Source organism: Danio rerio, chromosome 1 (genome assembly GCF_049306965.1).
Source record: "Danio rerio strain Tuebingen ecotype United States chromosome 1, GRCz12tu, whole genome shotgun sequence".
NCBI classification, from domain to species: domain Eukaryota; kingdom Metazoa; phylum Chordata; class Actinopteri; order Cypriniformes; family Danionidae; genus Danio; species Danio rerio.
Genome location: NC_133176.1, coordinates 14981025 through 15005643, shown reverse-complemented (window position 1 = coordinate 15005643; position 24619 = coordinate 14981025). Strand labels below are relative to the sequence as shown.

The window sequence follows — 24619 nt, the reverse complement described above, 5'->3', positions numbered from 1 at the left end:
GCAAGGTTTATGCATTTATCAATGAAGATAATCCACAATTTCAATCCTTTACACAGGGTCTTGGAGTCAAGTTACTCACACTAACTTTGAAAAGCTCTGCTCTATATTTCAAGAATTACCATTGCTGCATCTGACATTGCACACCTCCATATCATTTAATACTATGTACTATGTAGCTGGTAGTATGTCTGAATTCATAGAAAAACAGTCAGCGAGAAGTACCTGGATGACCTTCTAGTATCAGTGAGATTCTGAAGTGCACATTCGATGGACTGTACGCTATCCCATAATGCACCGTGAGAGAATTCATGAATGGAAGTGAAGTGAAACAATGAGAAATGTTTAATGGAGTATGTCTGAGTTCCATACATACTACTTACATTCATACTATATAGAACATATTTTTCAAACAGTCATGTAGTAAATTCAAATTCATATGTGGTACCTACTGAGTAGTAGGCGATTTCAGAGGGGGCCTTTGACCTATTGTTAAAGGGCCAGGACACCCTCTGTCTCAGCAGGATGTCTTCACACTTCTAGTTTGCAAAAAGACAGGAAAGTGGAAAGAATCCAGCGTTGTTTAGGTGGGAGTGGCGAAAGAAGGAAGGGTTTCCTACACAAAATCTTACACAATTGTAATAGTTTGATTAAGGTGTTTACATGTTTACATTCGGAGAGCAGCATTTACAGCGAATCTTTCAGTCCATAATAAGGTATGTCCTTAAAAACTAAAAGAGTACTGTTGACGATACTAACCAACTTTGCCATCTGAATAAACATATACAGAGAACACCGATCACAGACTTACCAAATCTGTAGAGACAGGACTATCAAAATGAACTGGAACCGTGTCTTTTTTTTAAATTTATTTTTATCTGGATTTCACCATTTCCAGATTTGAAAAGCTCAATGGTAAAAAAAAATTGTTCCTTATTAACGAATTTTTGTGGCATGTTAGCAGACCACTGTAATCCATATATGTGGATTTACACATGAGCTGTGCACTCATCACATGGAAATGGAAACAAGACCACTTATAACTCTTGTCCTCAAATAATTCTTCTTTTACTTGTTTGAATTTTGGTTGGCAACACACGTGGCATCTGTCTGAACACTGTAAAAGGTAAAAAAAGTCTTAAAAGTTATATCGTGCACATTAATAAAGTTACATCTCGTTCACAATAGAGTGCGCCGATTGATTTTAACCAACTCTTTCTCATTAATTAATGACCAGATGTGCTGAAAAGTCAATGACATTACTTTGTACTGGCCAGTACAGACATACAGTCTCCACGCTGAAATTTAAACAATGATCTCATCACCGTGACATTGCTTCGAAATATCTTTTCTAACCAGAGGAACACATTTGCTCAAAACAACACAAAAACAAACTACTTTTCTCTTTTTTTAATGCAATATATGTGTCTTAATGGTGTTTTTAGCAATGTGGGACATTATATATATATATATATATATATGTGTTTTGGTGTTTCATTAACCTTTCATGAATTTAACTTGATTTTAGCTTTGTTTGAAGTTAAAACTGTAAATGGTGTCCTTGAATTATCACATAAGCCAGACGATAGATGAAACATGGGAATACAGCATTTTGGTGTTTCACTTACATAAATAGGCCTTGGAGAAGGTTTTGTATGTTGACAGATATTTTTCTTCCACTAGCGTCATACAGAGAAAAGATTACGATCATTAACAACTTGGTGACATCTGCTCTCCTGGCATCAGCTGGCTTGCCCAAGTCCCTATTCTGAGCTCCTAGTGAAGTTGCAATCTATTATTTTTGGTTTCTTCTGGAATCAATTTCATTTGGGCCCTTAGGGCATAATGTTTCTTCTAAAGAAAAGTGGGAAAGGTGTTGGCATGTCTAGCAAATAAGGGCTAGCACTGGGTCTTGTTCAGCTAAATTCGTTTTAATTAAAAAAAATTCTTTGCATGTTGTATGTATTCTAAGTTTGTTTATGTTTAATCATTCCAATGCTAGCTTCAGATGACACACACATTGCATTGCACACTTGATTGCAAGGCCAGGCTGAGTCAGGCTAAGAGTCAGGTCTTTATCTGTTCACTCAGAAGTCATGCTTACAAGGTTGAGGGATGATTCAATAAGTGACTGTAGAGAGACACACACACACACACACACACACACACACACACACACACACACACACACACACACACACACAGAGAGAGAGAGGGAGACAGCGACAGACAAATGCTAGTACTTTATAGGTGTAACGATAACTGAAGACCAAAGATGCAGGTTTATTTCAAAGACTCAAAGAAAGATATTATGTGTAAGCTGGTTGCAAATAAACGAGATATCCTTAGAGCAACTGTTTATTCTTATTTATGTCTCAAGTGCAGTGTTCTCTTAAAGTTTGCAAAAAAATCCTAGCAAAAGTTTGATTAATTTTCAACATACAGCATACATACCTGTACACATTCACATACATAAATAAACAGTTGAAGTCAGGATTATTAGCCACCCTGTTTATTTTTTACAAAATATATGTTTACTGGAAAGAAGATTATTTTCAACACATTTCTAAACATAATAGTTTTAATAACTCATTCCTAATAAATGATTTATTTTATCTTTGCCATGATGTCAGTAAATATTATTTTATACCAGATATTTTTTAAGACACTTCTATACAGCTTAAAGTGACATTTAAAGGCTTAACTAGGTTAATTAGGCAGGTTAGGGTAATTAGGCAAGTCATTGTGTAACGACAGTTTGTTCTGAAGACAAAAAAATATATAAATTGTTGCTTAAAGTGGCTAATAATTTTGTCCTTAAAACAGCTTTTAAAAAATTAAAAACTGCTTTTATTCTTGCAGAAATAAAACAAATAAGACTTTCTCCAGAAGAAAAAAACAGTGTCAGACATGCTGTGAAAATGTCCTTTCTCTGTTAAACATCATTTGGGAAATATTTAAAAAAGAAAAAAAATTCAAAGGGGGCTAATAATTCTGACTTCAACTGTACAGTTTAAGTCAGAATTATTAGCCCTCCGGAATTATTAGACCTTCTGTATATTTTAAATATACTTTACAGAGATATTTTTTCAACAAATTTCTAAGCATAGTTTTAATAATTTCTACTAACTAATTTTCTTTGCCATGATGACAGTCATGATGAAAATGCATGACAGTGCATTTTATTGCTCTAGATATTTTTCAAGACCTTTGTTTTCAGCTTAAAGTTATTATTAAAAATATTGCTTTAAAGGGGATAATAATATGATAATAGTAAAAATAATAAAAATATAATATTATAAAAAGGGCTTAAAATGGTTAAAAAAAAATTAATGCTGGTTTTATTCTAGCCAACAAGTAAGATTTTCTCCAGAAGAAAAAAAAAATGTAGTTTGGAAAATACTGTGAAAAATTATTTGCTCTGTTAAACATTATTTGATTTATCTGAAAAAGAAAAAAAAATCACAGGTGGGCTAATAATTTTGACTTCAACACTACATATATAACAAAGTTTGATTTATGTGAGTGAGGAAGAAGGCAAGGTGGGCGACTCAGGTAAGAAACAAACACATTTTATATTTAAGGAGCTCTGGCAGCTTCTGTACCGTCTGTCTATCCCAATTACTGCAAAGAAACAGGTGTTATTATTTTTTCTTAATTAGGCCAACTTTTTTAGCCGCCAGTCTCCTTAATGTGCTCTCCTTCTATGTGGGTTGTTTGACCAAGCCCCCCTTGTGACTACATGTAATGCAATCGCTGGTTGCTGGTGACATTGGGCCCTATTATAGGGCACTGTTGGTGCGTTGCTTTTTTGAGGAACTAAAGCTAAAAGCAGGTCTAAAGTCCAGCGCAGAGCGCGTTAGTTGTGCGCCTCACTTACACATTGCTTAATACACACAGGATGTACAGCAATACACCAATATCTTTACAAATGAAAAGTCATTAAAAGATTAAAAAGTTACAAAAATTGTAATTTTTTTTTACGTATAAAAATCTCTGCCTCTATGCCTTCATCTCGAGGGGCTTTTATCAGTTTATTCATGACAACTTGCTTTTGTTTAATGTTAATATTAATCTCTGTATAAATTATTATATACATATTTATGTTTGCTTTAATAAAAACAAGTTTCGATTTGTCTAGCTGTTTTTTAGTCCTGTGTGTTTAGTCTTTTATATGTCTCCAGTTTTTAGAGACATATGCGTCACCATATGGAGCATAAGAATAGGACGTGTTTTTGGATATAACTCACACTAACTTTTAATTAATTCATTTACATAATTTAGAAATAGTTTTGAAACAAATCTTTGTACTTAACAAACAAAATTAAATATGTAGGCTAATGGATGCCTTCAGTGGAGTGTGCACAATACTGTTTCTTTACTCCATGAAAGTAAATGAGTAAATAGTGAAAGTAAAGATAATGCTTTTGCGCCATTCAATTTAGACTTTGCACCTAGATCAATAAAATAGAGCCCATTGAGTGTTAAACTTGGATATGTTCATTGGTGAGCCATTATATTACGACTGCTTCCAGATTAGAACAGTGGTCACAGCTAGCAAGCAAATAGTGCCACAGGTGCAGCTGACAGAGCGGTGTATAAACCACTCAAGGACTGGCTTTTGGTCAGTAGTGTTTGTTGTAAGAATGGTAAACGTTCAAAAAGGAACAATTTGCGATGGCACAGTGCCTCTGACCTTCAGCCTTTTGGAATGTAATATAAATGTGTCAGCTGTTGCCTTGGAAAAGAAAGTGTAAAATATGTATCAAAAGTTGTACATGGATGACCAAATGACAGATTGCCGTGCTGCATTGTCAGAGCAGAGACTGTTGTGAAGTTGTGCATTGATCACATTGGCCACAGTGCAACAAATCATCAGCAGTTAAAACAGTAATGACCAGGACAACCTGTCACAGCACACAGTTCATCACCGCCTTGGATTTATCTATGTATGGGCCTGTATAGCCAACGGCAGAGTCAGTTCTCATGCCATCACTCAAAACCAATCACCAAAAATCATTGTAGCGAATTTGCTCAAATAGGGCTTTGCTTAAATGTACATATTCAATATTTCGCTTTTAACTTGAACAGTAGCTGACAATTTAATCAATATATTCTATTGATTCAAAGCAAAATGAATATTTTGTTCTGGCTAAGAGAAATTGTCTTGGTGTTCACAGTACTGACAGTTATAGAGCCTGTAGCAAAACTGTCATGTAGAGGGTTCAATGATGCAAAAACTGACAATCAAACGTGTGTACAATCACTTAATTATGACTACAGGGAATGGACAAATAGTATATAAGTACTTAAGCAAGACACATAAAACAGAGAAAAAGAGAGAGAAGCAGAAAGAGAAGGGTAGAGAGTGAAATCATCTGGGAAATCTGAAACACTTTGATTTGCAAGGGGCGCAGTTTTGTTATTGCATTTATTACAGTTAAATGGTTGGTTTTCTTTCAGTGGTTTTTGGGGTGGTGGTCATGGGTAGATTGCTAGGCGACCATCAACCATTTTGTCAGAGGATGACAAGCTGACAAAACATCGATGCAACTCTGATACAAGAAAGATTAAAATTAAGACAATTAAAAAGCATTGCTGTGCTACCCAAATGTGTATATTTCAAACAAAATATGAAGTTGATCGGTCAGTTCTTGTCACGTGACACTCAGGGGACTCTCAGCAATCTAAAACTGTTTTCAACTGTGCTCCCAATATCGCGCCTCCATCAGAAATAACAAAATTGTGCATGGAAAAGACTGAATATGTGAGTGGCTGCCATCATTTAATATTTTAAGTTATCAATCTACTTCTTGCGCAAACATGCAGGATTTAACTGGTTTGCTGACATATGGGTTGCAGATCTATTCCTTGGCAGTTTGTGGGTCCTTCACTGGTTCCGGTACTGGTCCGTGAGGCCGGGGATGGTGAACCACTGTTATCAGCTTACAGTAGCTGAAAACTTAAATGTCTGTGAGGCTTTAGAAAGACTTGTTTGCCATAAAATGTATAGGAGAGGGTTGGTTTGGGGGATTCCTGATGAATGTGCCAATGTTCAAGAGATTAGCAGCGGTGTTAAGTGGTGCATGACTTTTTTTTTTTTTCAACACTTTAGGCCCAGTTATCCCTGACAGCTATCAGTTATTTAATATTGTTCCACACTGTAAAAAATGTTTGTGAAAATAACAGTGAAATTCTGTAAAATTGTGACATCTAAATTTTGTAAATAGAAAAACAATGAAACAGCGTTAAATTTACAGTATGCTTTTGTAAAAAATAAAAATACAGTTGTAAAATGTTAAACTAAATTAAACTGTTAATTGTACTGTAAGACTGTGTATCAATAACAATGTTTATTTGTAAAATTTACTGATCACTGTTAATTGAATAGTAAAAACATGTAATACTGAAAACTGCTGTAAAAATTACAAAATGATACTAAACAAACAAAAATCAGCTATTACAGATAAAAAAGCAAGTGTAAGCAAGTAGAACTATCACAAATGTTATCCTACATGACATATTTACAAGTTTTAAATGAGGGGTTTTAAGGCAATGTGTCTGTTTAGAATTGTCCTTATGGTCTATAAGCTATTTTAGCTTTGCTAATTATCATATTTAATGTAGGCTTACATAGAAAGATAAGGGTTATTTGTCCCCAAGGGTCCTTTATTTTTGCGATGTGTTTCTATTTAAAATGTATGCTTTTGCGTAAATTAACGTCTGCGTTTGAATTTCAAACTCTGTTCTGCCTTGTCCAATCACCAATCTGATTCTTGCGGGAGCAGCCATTTTACAGATATTGTTTGTGAGAGCGCGCGCTCAATCTGTCCTGCCCGCGAGAAAAAGCTGTGGAAGACGTCTTGCAGCATTTCTAACTACCGAGGCACTGGTAAGTTTAGTAAAAAGTTGGTTTACTTTGTACTTTAAACGCTTTACCATACAAACACCTGCAAAAAAGGAGAGGGTATTATTTGGGGTGTTGCACGGTCTTCGGAATAATAATCTGTGTTACAATGCAAAGGTAACTCGGCCACTTGTCGTATCGTCCGACTAACGTAAAGCTGAAAAAACTGAAGATTTTGTTAGAAGTCTAAAGATGATTAACGTTACGTGTCATTTTTGCAACAAAACACTTGACACACTGAGACGTTAACGTTATGTGTTGCATTGTAAAGTTCACAGAAACGAACCCCATTGTTTTTTCAAATGTGTTATTGCTGGCTGTATGCGAACATTTTGCGCTTACGCTGCATTAAAAGCACATGTCTATAGGGATCACATTGAGTTTGCCTCAACCGTTAGTACTAAAGCAGTTTTTGCTGATTTAAATGTTCCATTTTGTTGTGTGACCGCACGTTTAACACGGCTAAAGATTTAATAAGCCACTTAAAAGAGCATTTAGCAGATGGCCGACCTGTGTCTTGTCCAGTAACGGGTTGTAATACTTTTACAATCAATCGTCTTTTACAACTCACATGATCAGGAAGCATAGAGCTGCTTCAAATGATACTATAAGTGATAATACCCATAATTTGGGTTCACACGCCATTGGTGGGTCAACTGAAAATTTCAGTCATGCTCAATATTTTTGCAGGTATTGTGAAATCACAAGAAATGAATTTCAGAGCGATAACTTAAATGTTTGTGGTCCACAGTGAACCTCTGAAACTTGATTCTGTTGTTCATGATTTACAATCTGAAGACTATCAAGAGATCAAAGGAATAAAGGTAAACTCTGCTGTTTTCAATACTTGAAATCTTTCCATGCCTGCCTTTTTACCCAAGTCTTTACAGTGAATCAATCAAACATGCAGTGAATTTTTTCTTTTTAGAGTTTAATACTACTGACAGAAATAATGTATAAAGGAACATCATACAAAAAGGGACATTTTCTTGTGTCTAAAAATTATGAGTTTGATTTTGGAGAACTTCTCATCATTTTAATTCAAAATGGCGAAGCTGTGTTTTTGTAATGAGAATACAAAGAGCTGAATATCATTTTGAATACCATCTGTACTCTATGACTAAACAGAGTAACTGGCTACAGTGTCTTAGCATTAATGACTTGGTTGATTTTTATCCGCTAATATCATACTTTGGTAATGGGTACCAAGTCATTCTGCTGAAACACAGCGTGCTGTTGAAGTAAAGAGATCTTGTCCACAGAGGTGGAAAAAATATGGTAAAAATCATCATGTATGCTTAGTTAAAATAATAGGTAGTTTAAAGAGATAGTTTTCCCCAAAATTTTAAGTGTTGATATCATTTACTTAACCTTGACTTTTTCTTTTTTTCAAACCTGTTTGGGGTTTGTTTGTTTTTGTTTTTTTTCTCAAGAGGATATTTGAAGAATGTTGTAACTGTTGACTTCTATAGTATTTCTTGCTACTATAAAAGTTGATGATTACAAGTTTCCAACATTCTGTCCCCCCCCCAAAAAAACTCAAACTGGTATTAAATGTGTCAAGGGTAAATAAATTATACATTTCAAATTTTTAGGTAAACTATCTCTTTAAAATAATAGTAAGATCTGAATTTTTGTTTTATTTGCATTTAGATGAACAGAAATAAACTCTTAATAAATGTAATAACTACATGTTTAATCACTACTTGCTTAATTTCAGTATTGACTGACTTGGAGACAACATTTCTTCGTACTGCCATCACAGAGGTCTTGCCTAACCTTCCAGAGGCAACAAAAGATATTTTAGAGGAGTTATTGCAATCCATTGGAGTGGAGACATATGATGATTTTCAGTTTATTGAGGAATCTGATTTGCTGACAGCATTGAGGCCAATCCAAGCTCAAAGTTCTTGCTGCTTGGAAGTTAAGATGTAAGTCGTGTTACAGAGCAGAATGCTACAAGACAAGTTCACAAAGTAACAGGTGTAAAAAGGTCTTGAAAAGAAAAAAAAAAAAACTTTGTTACTGACTATTGTTTGTGTATGATCTTTTGCAGGCCAGACACCAGAAACAAGCAGCTCATCACAACCTTCCACAGCCTTCCATAGTTCACCTGCAAGTTCTCAATCGTCCTCCACCAGCAGCTCCCAAAGCCCAGATGTAGACTGGGTGGATACGTTTCTGATACCATGGGATACATTTTTTGGAGAGAGGAAAACTACCAAGTTCACGAATGAGAAGAGAGATGGTCCGAATTGTGGTAAATGAGATTCTTCACTAAAGAATAGTACCCTGGCCCAACCACACCCCCATCTATTACTCTGTATACTTTGCTAGCAGTGTTTTTGAATTCAATTCACTGGACATATCCAGTTTGTAAAAGTACAGTTTCAAGTTTTCAGGAAGAAAAAATTCAGAACATCAAACTCAATATTCTAAAATTCTAAACCAGACATTCAGATTGTGAAATTCAGATTCAGCAGAAAGTAGGTCAGGAGTCATCAACAGGGAAGAGTAGACGATCACTGAAAAGTTAAAGCTAAAATTAAGCATTTCGGCTATTCACAGAGCTGTGTGAGTTTACTGGTGTATTTGAGGCTCAGTAGGACACAATTCTTCTGCAAACTGACTATCGGAGTCCGCTATTTTTCAGTAGTTTGTGTAATAAATATGCTTCAGTGAACTAAATTCATATATTTAATTCAGTTACATCTCATTGATTAATCAGTTTCATTTTCAAACTCCCTGCGCTTAACAGCTGTGGTAAATGACATATTTGCATGCTCCTGCTTTTTTGTCAAATTATATAGGATATTTTATTGTTAAATTTCATAAAATTATATAAAATATTTATTACAATATTTATAGTACAGCATAACGTATAGTATTTTTAGGAAGATTTGAATGATGTTTGGCCAAAGCCTATCATCAACACTGAAATGCTGCCCGTTTTAAATATCTATTGGCATCCAAAATGTCATATTTAACCTTGCATTTATATTTATTTGAATGATCAGATTTTTCCATATATTTAAAAATATGACATTATTTTTTAGCTAAAATACGTTGAAACCAAAATGTCCAATAGGTGGCGCCAAATCCCTATCTTTGTCATTGAATTGTTCATTCAGAGTCGTTCGATTCAGCTCATTTATAAATGAATTAAGTGACTCACTATGAATGACTCGCTCAGAGATTCTTGGTAACCTCATTTGTCCAAGTGCTTTAAACTTTGTTTCAAATGGTTACAACATAAGAGGTGGTAAGTTTATTGTTGTGAATAATGTACAGCGAAAGCCACTTGATTTTTCAACTTTTTTTTTTATGTGACCCGAAACTAAAAGCATCCTTCCCCTAGACAACCCCCCCCCCCCCCCCCCCCACCCCCCCCCCGACCTACTGTCTGCTGAATCTGAATTTCACAATTTGAATTTCTGGTTTTGAATTTTACAATATTGAATTTGATGTTCTATATTTTTTGTTCGGAAAACTTGAAACGTCTATAAAAAAATTTCAGCCTTAAAAAATTTAGTTGTCTTAAATTTCAGATGTTCATTATTCAAGTTAAGAAATTCAAATTCAAATTTTTTTACGGCATATAAAAATTTAGATTTATAGAATTACAATTGTCAATAATTCAAACTAACACAATTCAAATTCAGATTGGAAAATCATATTATTAGCTCCATAATTTACAATAAGAATAAATGTGTTACCATTAGTAATCATGAATGTACAACAATACTTATATGGTGTTTAATAATTGTTGTTACTAGAATTATTATGTATTTCAAGATCAAAGACTTTCATGATAACATTTAATATAATAGTAACATAAATCTTGTAAAAGATTTTTTAATTTGTTTGTATTTTTTACTTTTATGGTATTATAAATAAATACCAAATGTAACTTTTATTTAACTTTTTTCTTAGGCCAATCCTGCTTTTCATCGAAGCGTTTCCTGCTGTGTGTGGATCGAAATGTTGTACATGACAACATCCCCTCCTTTATTTCTGCCCTGTGCATGATGTTTGGGAGCTATTATTGCTTCGACATCCATTACCCATCAGAGCTGGCATCAATCTTGGAGTTTTTGCAGAAGTATGTGTTTTTGTACAGGCTTTATACAACATTGAAGTGAAAAAAATTAAAGTAATTGATGCAGTGGCTTTTTATGAATACTTAAATTGCTAATGCAAAGTTTTCTTTTTATTTTCCTTGGTTTATATGTATAGGTTAATACATTTCACTATAGTTTCAATTAAAAAGGTATTTTTCCCCAAAAAAATAAGTTGTTTTTTTTTTATCATTAATACTATTTAATTTTTTCTCTTTTTTGCCCAGGTGTTTCTTCTCTATCAACCCAGAGAAAGGCACTAAAGTGGAGAAGACAAACACAGCCCGTCTTCATGTGAACCCAAGAGTTCTTACCTTGATCCAGGAACTTTCAGATCATGAATGGCGTGACGTCTAAATATGGACTGAAGTCAGTAAGATTTGACATACAGTGAATGCCAGTTTCTCAGGTTTGTTTGATCTGCCATGCTTAATGTATGTGTTTAAGTTAGTACACAACTATTAGCGTTTTTATCTAGTGTTTTCTGAATTAGGTAATTCCTGAATTGGTTGTTTGTATGGAATATTTGTTTATAAAACAACTCTTAAATCGATTTAAAAGAAAAGTTGGTAGCACTTTAAAATAACTACAAACTATGAACCATTTATTAAGCATTAGCATATAGTGAATTAATTTACTGTTGAGCATTAACTCTACTATAATAAACATTAGTAGACAGTTTATAGCTACAGCTAAAAATGCTGTATTCTTGACTTAAAAGCATGTGTATTGTGCTTAATAATTGTGTTTTCATACTTGGTTAAAGATTCTTTTTTCATTACTAAATTAAGTATAGTATTATTTACAAACCAGTTATTTAAGAGTAGTTGGTGGTTTTTTTAAGATCATTCAGAATGCGTAAGTTAATTATTAATAAACTATTGAAATCAACATTTATATATCTTATTATTCGGGCATATATTAATAGTTAATTTGTATGTTAATAAATGCTTTATTAACTCAACTTCATCTAGTTTTGTGACCTAATCTAAAGTGAGGACTATTTATGCTTTATAAATCCCTTATTAAATTCTTAACAGGAATTATTTTTTTTAATTTGAAGAAACACAAATGAAACTCTGTCAAATGAAAAATTAATCTTTGCAATCTTATGTAAAATAAAATTACTGTACAGTTTAAACATTGCTAAATAATAAAATGTTGCATCCTATTATATTGTTAAATTATATTGTTGTTTAATCCAATTTTATGTCATTATGACACTCCTGTTATTCAGTAATGTTTAAACTTTACAGTAGTTTAACTTTTTAGATCAGATTGAAAAGATGTATTGGTCATTTTATACTGAGCCTTTATTAGTCATTTATAAGGGATTTATAAAGCATAAATAGTCCTCACTTTAGATTAGGTCATAAAACTGGATGAAGTTGTGCTAGTAAAGCATTTATCAACATACATGGTAACCATTTCTATATGCCTGAATAATAAGATATATAAACATTGTTTTCAATGGTTTATTAGTCATTTACTAACTCACTCAATTGTCTTAAATATCTCCAACTGCTCTTAAATACAAATGGTTCGTAAATAATGTGATACTTAATTTAGTCATGAAAAATCAATTACTCACAAATTATGAAAGTACAACTATTAAACACATTATAAATGTGCTCATAAGACAAGAATACAGCATTTGTAGCCTTGTATATAAACTGCTTACTAACGTCTGTTAATGTAGAGTTAATGCTTAACAGTTAATGTTAATAGCTATTATTGTTAATAGCATATAGTGAATAGTTAATTCACTATATGCTAATGGTTGATAAATGATTCATAGTGTGTAGGTATTACAAAGTGTTACCGAATATCTTTCATTTTATTGCCATTTAAATTTTAGTTTCACTGGCAATGTCTCCCATGTCTTTGTCTATAATTTTCCTTATTTGTTTTTTTAAAGAAGACAATCATTAATCTGTCACATGCTTTCAAAATGGTGAATGTATAGTTTGTAAGGAAAGTAAGCAATACAAATGTGAACTGACAGACAATGTTGACTTGTTTATGGTTAATAAATACAAATTATAATTTGGTTACTAAGTCTTTGAGTGCTGTTTCTGGTCTAAGCATATCTAGAATTTATATTCCTAAGTAATGTGTAACATACAAGTTATCGTATTAATGGTCAAGGGTAAAGCAAATGATTTACAGTTGCTACTGAAATCAAACTATGTTCAGTATACGAAACAACATTGGTCTTCTTAAAATAATTGGTTTAGGTGTAGTTGTGCCATTTCAGAAAAGATTTACTTGTTTACTTTTTGATAATTATGAATAAACAATTGACTAAAGTGATGATTTTATGCTGTTAAGTTGTTTATATTTTACAATGTATTTTTGTTACATAATTATTGTGGCAACCACAGCTGCCAGATTAGTTATTCTATATGTTCAACAGTTTTAAATTGTAAAGAGGTTTACATTTTTATTGTAATTTTTACAAAATTATTCTGGCAACCACAGCTGCCAAAATATTTTTGTAAAAACAACAAGATTTCTTTGTTAAAATACTAAAAATGTAATTATTTCTTACACAAACTTTCTGTAAATTTTACATAATATTAATTTGTTTTTACATAATTATTCTGTACATAAACAGTTTTAAATTGTAAACCGGTTTACAATTTTATTGTATTTTTTACAAAATTATTCTGGCAACCATAGCTGCCAAATTTTTTTTGTAAAAACAACAAGATTTTTTTGTTAAAATACAAAAAATTTTATTATTTCTTACATAAAATTTCTGTAAATTTGACATATTATTAAATAGTTTTTTACATAATTATTTTGTACATAAACAGTTTTAAATTGTAAACAGGTTTACAATTTTATTGTATTTTTTACTAAATTATTCTGGCAACCACAGCTGCCAAATTTTTTTTGTAAAAACAACAGAATTTTTTTTACAGTGCAAGCTGTCTTTTGTCTGTTGCAAATGAATAAGTAAAAGTTAGCTGACCCTATACTGTGTGAAATAGAAATCTGGTCCAGTATAAATTCAGTAATCAGCAATCAAAGCTGCCAGGTGGGCATATTTTGACTGTGATGTGAATATATTATTATGCAATCAAAAATAAAAAAATAAAATAAAATAAATGCTGGACTTCTTATTCCTTGATGCTTGTCATTTTTTGGGTGCTTTAGTGTCTCTTCTTGTCTGAACAGACAAGAATATGTCATAAAATTGACAGGTATGCTTGTTGTCGAAATCTGGCTACATCACCTGCAAAGTAGTTGGTTCTTAGTATGTTAGTGAAGCTAAAGTTAACACACAAAAAATAAACAGAACTCTTGCAGTGCTGTCAGCATTTGTGATCAGAAGAGTTATGGACCTTTTTAAACAACAAATGACATTGCTTAAATATTGTTGTTGTGCGGCAGCTATGGTGGGTGTTGAATAAATCACCATTAACAAAAAGGTCAGGTGAGCTTCAGTAGAGAATTTTGCATGCCACTATTGCTTTTAATGCTTTTGTTTCTGTCATTAATCTTAATGCACACATTGTGTGTGAATAAAGCAGTGCAACAGTTGTTGATGTTGTTTAAAGGGTTGGTTTATAGGCAGAACTCTGGTTTCAAAGCCTTGGTAGTGAGAGCTTGTTATAGCAAAGGTGTTATTTGCAAAGAAATAGGAAATGGAAAGGAAATTCATGTTTTCACCAGTGTTAGAGCAAATGTAATATTAAGAGCAGCAGTGTAGAGTGTTTTCTTGGAACTGGTTCATTTTTATTTGGTGTTTGTATTGGCATTTGTTGTAAGCTCTGCAGTAATGATAGACGATATTGGAATCAAATGGCATTGCAGTATTTATTTTATTTATATTGTTATATTGGAAATATATTCACCAGGAATGTTCACTAGATGACCCAAATACTATTTTATAGAATATAAAATAAATTATGAAAATAAATAAGAATTATGTATAATTAATGAGTCTGGAGCGAGTGGGGTTATTTTGAAAGGTTTTATCTTTGAATAAAATATGTTTAGCTTTCAAGAACAATGATTTTTATTTCTTGATATTCATATTTGAGTAAGCTTTACAGAAAGGATTACGCAGTTTCAGTCCTTCAGAGATTCAAGCAGGTTTTATTATAAACTTGTTGTTTCTGTGGAGTTATCTAGTCATTTTAAAAGACTAATTCAGCTCTAAAAGACTAAATTATCATGGACATAAATACATTTTATTATATATGATAAATATATTATGATACATATATACAATGAATGAATATCATTTTCCTCATTATTATTAATGCGGCATAGTGGCTCAGTGGTTAGGACTGTCACCTCATAGCATGAAGGTCACTTTATCAAGTCCTGGCTTGACCAAATGGCATTTCTGTGTGGAGTTTGCGTGTTCTCCCCATGTTTGTGTGGGTTTCTTCCGGGTGTTCCGGTTTCCCCCACAGTCCAAAGACATCAGCATAAGTGAATTGGGTAAACAAAATATTGTCCATATGTATAAGTGAGTGTATGAATGTTAGAGTGTATGGGTGTTTCCCAGTGCTGATTTGCAGCTGGAAGGTTATTCACTGTGTAAAAAAAAATGCCAGCATAGTTGGTGGTTTACTCCACTGTAGCAACCCCTGATAAATAAGGGACTAAGATGAAGGAAAAGTAATTTTAAAAACAATAATTTTTCATTTTCAACAGTTTTCTATTAAGCTTTTATTTTGAAAGCTTGTCTGCAAATACAAAAAAAAAAAAAAAAGTGCTGCCAGTTTATTTTAAGATTTTATTTTGGTTATTTGGTATATATATATATATATATATATATATATATATATATATATATATATATATATATATATATATATATATATTTTTTTTTTTTTACTTTAAAATACGCATCCTAATAAATTTATCTTCATATGGTTTCCAATCAAGCTTTCATAATGAAAGGTTGCCTGCAAATACACATTTGTGTTGGCGGTTAGTAGGCGTGTCCTGATCAGGTTTATTTGCCATCTATTCCAAGTACTTTAATTTTGATTATCTACCGATACCATCTGTTATATACCGATATATCACTCTTACCAGTCCTTACTTTTTATTTGCGTCTAATACCCCAGTTTGTCACGGGGCATGAATGAAATGTTCGTGAGTTAAAGTGAAACTGCGTAACTGCAGTTAAAGTCAGGCATCCTGCTGATTTGATTCAGAAGGGCACTGAATGAATGAATGAATTCGTTTGAATGAATGAATTCGTTTTTCCAGCTTACACTTTAACAGAGTGCAGGTTGTATTTTTAGTACTTTAGTTATTCTCCAACAATTAGCACTTTTTCTGATTGTGTTTATTAGTGTGAGCAAATGTCATCGATTTCTCTGCAAACTCCGGAAGATTCTTAATAACTGCGTTCTGCTGATGTTGAGAAATAGCAATCTGAAAATAGTCTGAAGTTCGGCTTCGATCCATAAACAGTCAGAATTCTCCCCTGTAAGATTTTCCCTCCACCAATCAATCAATCTTAAGAAGTCCCAGTAATGAAGCGATATTGTCACAATAGGCGCTGAATTCAATAACGTCCACCGAGATCTGGCACTAGTATGCTAACTGCCGTCGATAGCTTAATTACACGCATTAGCTCTTTCTCTCACACCCACCGAAGAGTGCATTAGCCTCTTTTTATTCTTGCCAAGAAAGTGATTCATCAATAAACGCTCGCACAGTCTTGGACGTGCTCACGTTAGCTGAAGATAGACCCTGGAGTGAGGACAGGAACAGAAAACACTGTTGTCAAATTTCCTGTATAAGTGGGCACTTCCTGCGGAAATGGCCATGGGCTTTTTTTTTTTTTTTTTTGGTCCTCAAAGAAAGTGCAACACAGCCTTCCTTGAAAATTGCTGTTGTAATATGTCTTCAACATTGCCAGTGGCAGCACGGTTTTAGAGGAAAAAATGTGTCTAATTTGTGGTATGAACCTGGATTTACATTCAAACCTCAACATTTTGAATAAATGATTCCATCAATCAAATCCTGATCGGGTCAGTGGTACTTTAAGATTAGTTATTTTATGTACACTTGACGACAAAATAAATACAGGAAAAGTGTTTCAATCATCTAAGCCCTCCAGGCGGTATGGAGATTGTGAGTCCTTTTTTAGAAATTCAGCATGCATTCCTCATGTGGTGGACCTGGTAGCACTACAAGAGTGCACTTTGTGAAGTCGCCTCTGTCAATGGTAGTTTAGTCGAAATTGCAAAATTACAGTGACTCACTATAGTATTATACTGGTCAAAAATAGCCGATACCCTTATGAGATGGCAGAGCATTGCTATGGTTACCACTGTTCTGTCATGTACTGTTGGGTGCTGCAACAATTATATATTTTTTATTTAATACAGCTGGTTTTGGGATTTATGTGGGGAGCTTTTATTGAAAGTTGGACCGGCATTAGCTCAAGTCAATGCAACATCATCTATTTACTGTTCATCAGAACATAGAATTGAGTAATTAAACATTTATTCAGCATCACCCCAAAGAGGCATAATGTCTATTTAATAAAACTCACCAAAAAAAAAAAAAAATACTATTAAAGGGACAGTTCACCCCAAAATGAAAAGTCTGTCATCATTTACTCACTTTTTACTTGGCTTCAAACCTTTGAGTTTCTTTCTAGTGAAACACAAAATAACATACTTAGAAAATTGTTGGAAACCTGTCAGGCCATAGGAGTGTTATCATTCGATTGAAAGGGAGTTATCAGTTGATAGATATGAGCCAGAAGGAGCCTTCTGCACCTACTAGTAGGCTCAGAAGGCTGTTATCATTCATCCACATGGTTAATCAACTATAGATCACACGCAGTTGAAGTCAGAATTGTTAGCCCCCCTTTGAATTTATTTTTCTTTTTTAAATATTTCCCAAATGATGTTTAACAAAGCAAGGACATTTTCACAGTATTTCTGATAATATTTTATCTTCTGGAGAAAGTCTTATTATTATTATTTTTTTCTGCTAGAATAAAAGCAGTTTTTATTTTTTTAAAGCCATTTTAAGGGCAAAAGTATTAGCCCCTTTAAGCATTTTTTCCCCAATAGTCTACAAAACAAACCATCGTTATGAGCAATTCTAGCGTTGTAGATGTGACATTTGCAGTAAAAACTTAAAACATAAATTCACAAGTCTACGTTAACATTATATTGAAGCTACTGTTTATGTTTTCAGAACAACTGACCATGGAGTTAAGGGATCAGAAAAATATCAAGCTGTAAGCATTTTTTAAACTTTAAATGTGGAAAATAAACATGCATTATGGATGTGACTAAAACAGTTCCCAAGTTAACAGTATTACAACATACTTTGTAGAAAGTCTGTGAGTTAAACTGCACAACTAAGAAGAAAAAATGATAATCACAAAGATAAGAGTCAGCTCTCTGTTGAACAAAATTGATCGATTTTATTTTATTTCATATTTTTGCATTTATGACGAAAAAGTGTCGTTATGGATGTGACACGTCTCCATTATGGATGTGATGGATGTGAAATTGCCGCTTGTGTGACTTTGGTAAATTAAATATAATACTTTGAAAACACTGACAGAGACATTTTGAGTATGGCTGGATGTTGTATATTACAGTACAAAAACCTTGTAATACACTGCCATTACATTTTCTGTTGTTTTACTGGCTTATTTCTCTATATATTATTTTTAAAATTATTTTAAACTACTAAAATGTCAGTCAAAGTCACTTTGTTGAACTATAGAGTTGAACTCTTAACAATAAAAGTCAACAGAGCAGAGATAAAGGTTCAGCAATGCAATTCACCACCGTAAATAAACGGAAAACATGGAACCATCAATAAGGGGTGTATCAGATCACTGTTAATCCGTGATTTGTACGCATCACAACCCACGGTTCAGAACAGATGTGACCTGCGGACTAATACATTTTGTTTACTAGAAGAATATTCTAAATTTGTAACGACCGCAGAGAGATCGCCTCTCGCGTCATTCAAATAGCATGTATGAAAGCATTTAGGCTTTCCTGTCAGCAATTACATTATTTAACCAATAGGTAGTGACATCAAGCCATCAAAAATATACCACTGAATAATTCTTAAAAAACAATACATCTAGCAATGAAGCATGACGTTTTATGAGTGAATAGCTGAATCATTTATTGAAAAATTAGACTAAATTTAAATATGAATGTAAATATAAATACTAAATAAAAATATGGGTTGTACAAATTATAATGTTAGATTTATACATTTAGCATTATCAGCAACAGTATAGTAGTAACAGCGAATTTTTACATTACTGAACAATTTACAATTATTTTTACTCAGCTGATTATTTCTTCATTTTATTTTGAATAAAATTACAGGTTCTAAGGTCTGTTTGTTGAAACCAAAAGTTTATTGCGGTTCTGTTTTTGTAAATGCATTTGTCTCCTCTTTTTGGCTGATCTAAAAATGGTCCGATCTGTGACAAAAAAAACCATAACATGATCTGAACTGTGATATTTGTGATCTGTTACACCACTACCATCAATACAAGTAAATTACCATTACTTTTAAGAGTGTTTGTTTTTGTTTTCTTCAAAGAAAGGGAAAATGAAAACACGATTTTTCCTTGGTACCTAAACATGGATGATGACAATAGTTAAATTAAACTGTCAGTGGTGATTCGCCAAGTGTATGTTGCTGTTGTCACTATAGACTAGTTGTAAACTATGTTCTGGGAAACAACGCTTCACATAAGCCCAAATTGGTAGAAATGTCTTCTGTTACTGCCCTCTCATGTTCCATATTGATCCAGCTAATTGAATTGAACTGCAGGTTGTCATGGCCAGCAGTTCTCTTTGTTAATTGGCCTTGTGCCTTTCAGGCGATCATCTGAGGCCATTTAACATCAACAGTTTCAAAGGGGAGGGGAGATATGTCTTTGACCTGTCATTGCTGTATTGGTGACAGTTTTTATGATTCACATTTGACTGTACAAACACAAATAAATAAGCCCTTTTGTAAATAAAGGAATCTTTATGAGGATCTTTTACACGCTGCACTTAACATCAGGTTATCATATTTCTATGCCCATATTTTAACCCTGGGGTAAAGGTAGGTTCTGCTCTCTTAATTTAGAGGTGCGGTTAGCATACTTATTTTAAACCCCCACAATTGTCAACCCCTCATTGCACTGTGAAATAATGCAGTGTAATACCTTGATGCCTAATGAACAATGGCTAATTTAATGAATCTTTGTTTACAAGTTTGTGGGTGTTTGAGTAGTTGCTTGCTATCATGTGCCGTGCATTTCACACGACTGACTGTACCTCGCGTTCGTTTCATACAGATTACATAACCAGAAAACTTTTGTTATCAAATGAAGTTGGATTATTTAAAAGTACATATTTCAAGCTTTATTTGGATTTAATTCTTATGTCTATGAAGTAAGTATTCGCTGTGATTCCAATGTGTTTGTTGACCACCAAACTGACGTAAAAGCACACGTCTGATCCTAGCTTCCTCCTGAAGAAAGTTCAGTATATAGAGATTGAAGATTGGCTCCTGTACTAGTAGATGAGGCTTCATTAGCCATATTGACCATTACACTTTTCCCCATTCAAAACTATACAAGTGACATGTCTTGTGTAGTCTGTGACATTAGTTAGAAATATAGGTATTACACACAGGTATTAGTTAGAAATACACTATATAATAAATGTGAAGATTCACAAAGCATTAATTTAGGAAAACTTTAACTTAAGGAAAGTCACTTTGGTTGTCATTGTGCATACCCCAGTTGAAGTATCACAACTAAATCTTTATGTGATGTCCCACAATACTTTGTTTATTCTTTATTCAAATCTACATAAATTGTCTACATAAATATACAAATTGTTAGTATTTATGCGTCCGTATTTATCCATCTTTCGGATAAGAGTGACTTCGTTCTGACTCTCTGTGGTCATTAAAAATCCCAGGATGTCCTTTAAAAAAGAGAAGGGGTTTATTTGGGTCAAATATGATCAGAATGGTCAAACCCAATCACAGGGTTAATTTTTTAGATTTTTTTTTTTTTTAAACATGTTGCTGGGTATGTCAAGTCCTAGTGATTTAGTTACTTATCCATTCAGATGATTCAGTCAGGAGAAAGTGATTAACTTATGAATAAAGCAGTTGACTTTTTAATGAATGACAAAAGTGCAAAATCTGTTGTGTTTAAATTAATTGCATTTGTCAAAACTAGTTGCATAAATAAACCTGTTACTAATACAATATGACTTACAGTAATACAGCAGTTTCAGAAATACAGTGGAATCACCAGTGTTTTGAATCTTCAGTAAACCTTGAACACCTACCAATGGCTGTATTTAACCTGCAACATTTATGGAGCATTTTCATTGCACTTAAATGTTTTTATAGGGCACTTACAGTACACTCAGTACAGAAGTTTCAGGACTGACAACCACACCAGTTCCTTTAAGGTCCTATAAAATTAAAAGAAAGGTTTTTAGATGTTAGTATCACTAAATGTTAGATGTTAGTATCTGGATGCTCCAAAACAGTGACAAAATTGCCATTTAAAAGATATAAACCTTAGATAAACATCCAAAGCTTGCTGAGTTTTTGACATCACCTTATACTTTAGTTTCTCATCAAACTTCTGATCAAATGATCAGTGGTTCTCAACCCCCGGGCCAATCAATTGGATCAATTGGTACCAGGCCGCACAAGAAATTATTAACTATTTTCGTTTTATGGATTATTTGAGTCTGAACTGTGTATGAGTGTGAATGCAAGATTGTGTAGGTATTTCCCAGTGTTGGGTTGCAGTTAGAAGGGCATCCATTGCATAAAACATAAGCTGGATAAGTTGGCGGTTCATTCTGCTGTGGCAACCCCAGTTTAATAAAGCGACTAAGCCGAAAATAAAATGAATGAATTAATAGTTTTGTTATTTTATTTTATTTAATTATGTACTTATTTATTTACATATTTTTTTATTTTTTTATTTATTTATTTTTTATTTTACAAAAACTCCTCTAATACTCTTTACAGGCACATAAAGCAATTCAACCTAGTGTCAAAACACCCTAAAGCTTCAGATGTTTTGTTCAGCATTATTTTTTTTCTTTTCCCACAGAGCTTCAATCTAATACTCAATCTACACCACACATGAGCAATATGGCAAAACTTCAAATTGCTCCCATTACCAACAAAGCTGTCTTCATGTCAAGTGTGCAGAGTTTGTTGTCATTTAATGTTACACCTCAAGAGTGTATGTTAAAGGAGTATCTGTAAAGCTTGAAGGGCTAAGAGTGTTTTATCACTGGTGTGCATTTACTGAGAGTGCAGCTTTTTTCCCCGCAAAGTATGATTAAAGACACTAGGCAAAGAGTATTCCTGACTAACGTTCAGACAGCCATGTTAAGACACAGGGCTTCTATTAAACAGGCTACTGATGCACAACCTCTGCTGACTTCACTTCTTTACTCATGGGGATACACACACACACACACACACACACACACACACACGAGAGAGACAGAGACAGACAGACAGAGACTTCATTGGCATGACAAATAGTGGTACATTTGTATTGCCGAAGCATTACCAGATAAGAGTCCTGTCTTTAAAACATAAGCCATGGGATTGTCAGGCTGGACTTGAGGGGTAGCCTTTGGATGTGATTAGTTTGTTGCACGGTTTGCAATGGTTAATTACTAATGAAACTATTTGCCAGGGAAAATAAGTATTAAGGTAAATAATGAGGGATGATTAGATATATGGATTTATATAAATTGGTGTATCAGATGCACATACTGATGTATAACGTAATGGATATATGTGCTGTATATAGATGGATGGATGGATTGGTGGATGTGCAGCATGTAGGTAAATTGATGTGCAGTATATAGATGGATGGATAGATGTATTAGTTGATGTGCAGTATAGAGATGGATGAATTGATGGATGGATGTAGATAGGTGGATATGTAGTATATGGATGGATGGATGTGCAGTGTACAGATGAATGGATGGGTGGATATGTACTATATAGATGGATGTGTGGTATATAGATGTGTAGTACCGTATATAGATGGATGAATTTATTTAGATAGATGGGTATGCAGTGTATTGATAATTGAATGGATTGGTGGATGAATGGATATATGGATGGCCAGTATATGGATTAATGAATATGCAGCCGATGGATGGATGGATGGATGGATGGATGGATGTATGATATACAGATGGATGGATAGATGGGCAGTTTATCGATGGATGGATGTTTAGTATACAGATGGATTGATGGATGTGCAGTATACAGATGGATGGATGGATTGATGGATGTTCAGTATATGTATGGATGGGCAGTATAGATATGCAGTATATACATGGATGGATGGATTGATGGATGTTCAGTATATGGATGGATGGAGGGGCAGTATACAGACAGATGAATGGATGAAAGGATAGATGGAGGGGTGAGTGGGTGGGTGAATGGGCAGTATATGGATGGATGAATTTGCAGTATACAGATGGATGGATAAATAGATGGATGAATGGATAGGCAGTATATAGATGAATGGATGGATAGATGGATGGATGTGCAGTGTACAGATGGATGGATGGATGGGTGGGTGGTTGCATGGGCAGTATATATATGGATGGATGGATTGGTGGATATGCAGTATATAGGCAAATAGATGTGCAATATATAGATGGACAAATGGATGGGATGGATCGATGAGTGGATGTAGATAGATGGATATGTAGTATATGGATAAATGGATGGGTGGATAGGCAGTATAACGATGGGTGGATGGATGGGCAGTATATATATATATATGGATGGATGGATGGATGGATGGATGGATATGCAGTATACAGATGAATGGGTGGATGGATGGGCAGTTTATAGATGGATGGATGGGCAGTATGTAGCTGAATTGATGGGTGGGCAGTATACAGATGGATGGGTGGGTGGATGGATGGAAAGTATATGGATGGATGAATAGATGGATGGATGTGCAGTATACAGATGGATGGATAGGCAGTATATAGATGGATAGGTAGATTTGCAGTGTATAGATGGATGAATGGATGGATGTGCAGTATACAAATGGATGGATGGATGGATGTGCAGTATATAGATGGATGGACGGGTGTGCAGTATACAGATGGATGGACGGGTGTGCAGTATACAGATGAATGCATGTGCATGTGACCTGCAGAGTTTACAGCATCTCCAACCTTAATTAAACACACCTGCCTGTATGTTTCTAATGATCTTGATGGAACTGATTAGCATGTTCAGGTGTGTTTGATTAGTGCTGGAGCAAAACTCCAACACCGGCCCTCCAGTACTGAGTTTGCCCATGCCTAATATACATATAGAATAATTAGATCGGAGGAGTGAACATAGGTGGAGGGATATAAATGGATGAATATACAGTACAGTAGATGGATGGATGCATGGTTGTGTATGAATGGATGAATTGATAGATAGATGCTTGGAAGTATGGATTGCATAAAGATAGGGATATATCTGTATGGATGAACCTCATAAGCATAAATACAGATATTGTAGATGAATATAAAATGATATAAACGGATTAGAT

At 33.8% G+C, this 24619-nt stretch overlaps 1 protein-coding gene and 1 long non-coding RNA gene across 5 annotated transcripts in view; both read left to right on the top strand.

The window, feature by feature from the left end:
- LOC137489979 (uncharacterized) overlaps positions 1 to 24619 on the top strand; it is a 656302-nt gene that overhangs the window by 321722 nt on the left and 309961 nt on the right. The window lies entirely within an intron of this gene.
- On the top strand, positions 6643 to 13080 carry LOC101886839 (uncharacterized). The gene is made up of 6 exons (XR_002458741.3): positions 6643 to 6889; positions 7656 to 7728; positions 8625 to 8835; positions 8961 to 9164; positions 10838 to 11006; positions 11250 to 13080. It is a non-coding gene; the product is annotated as an uncharacterized lncRNA (long non-coding RNA).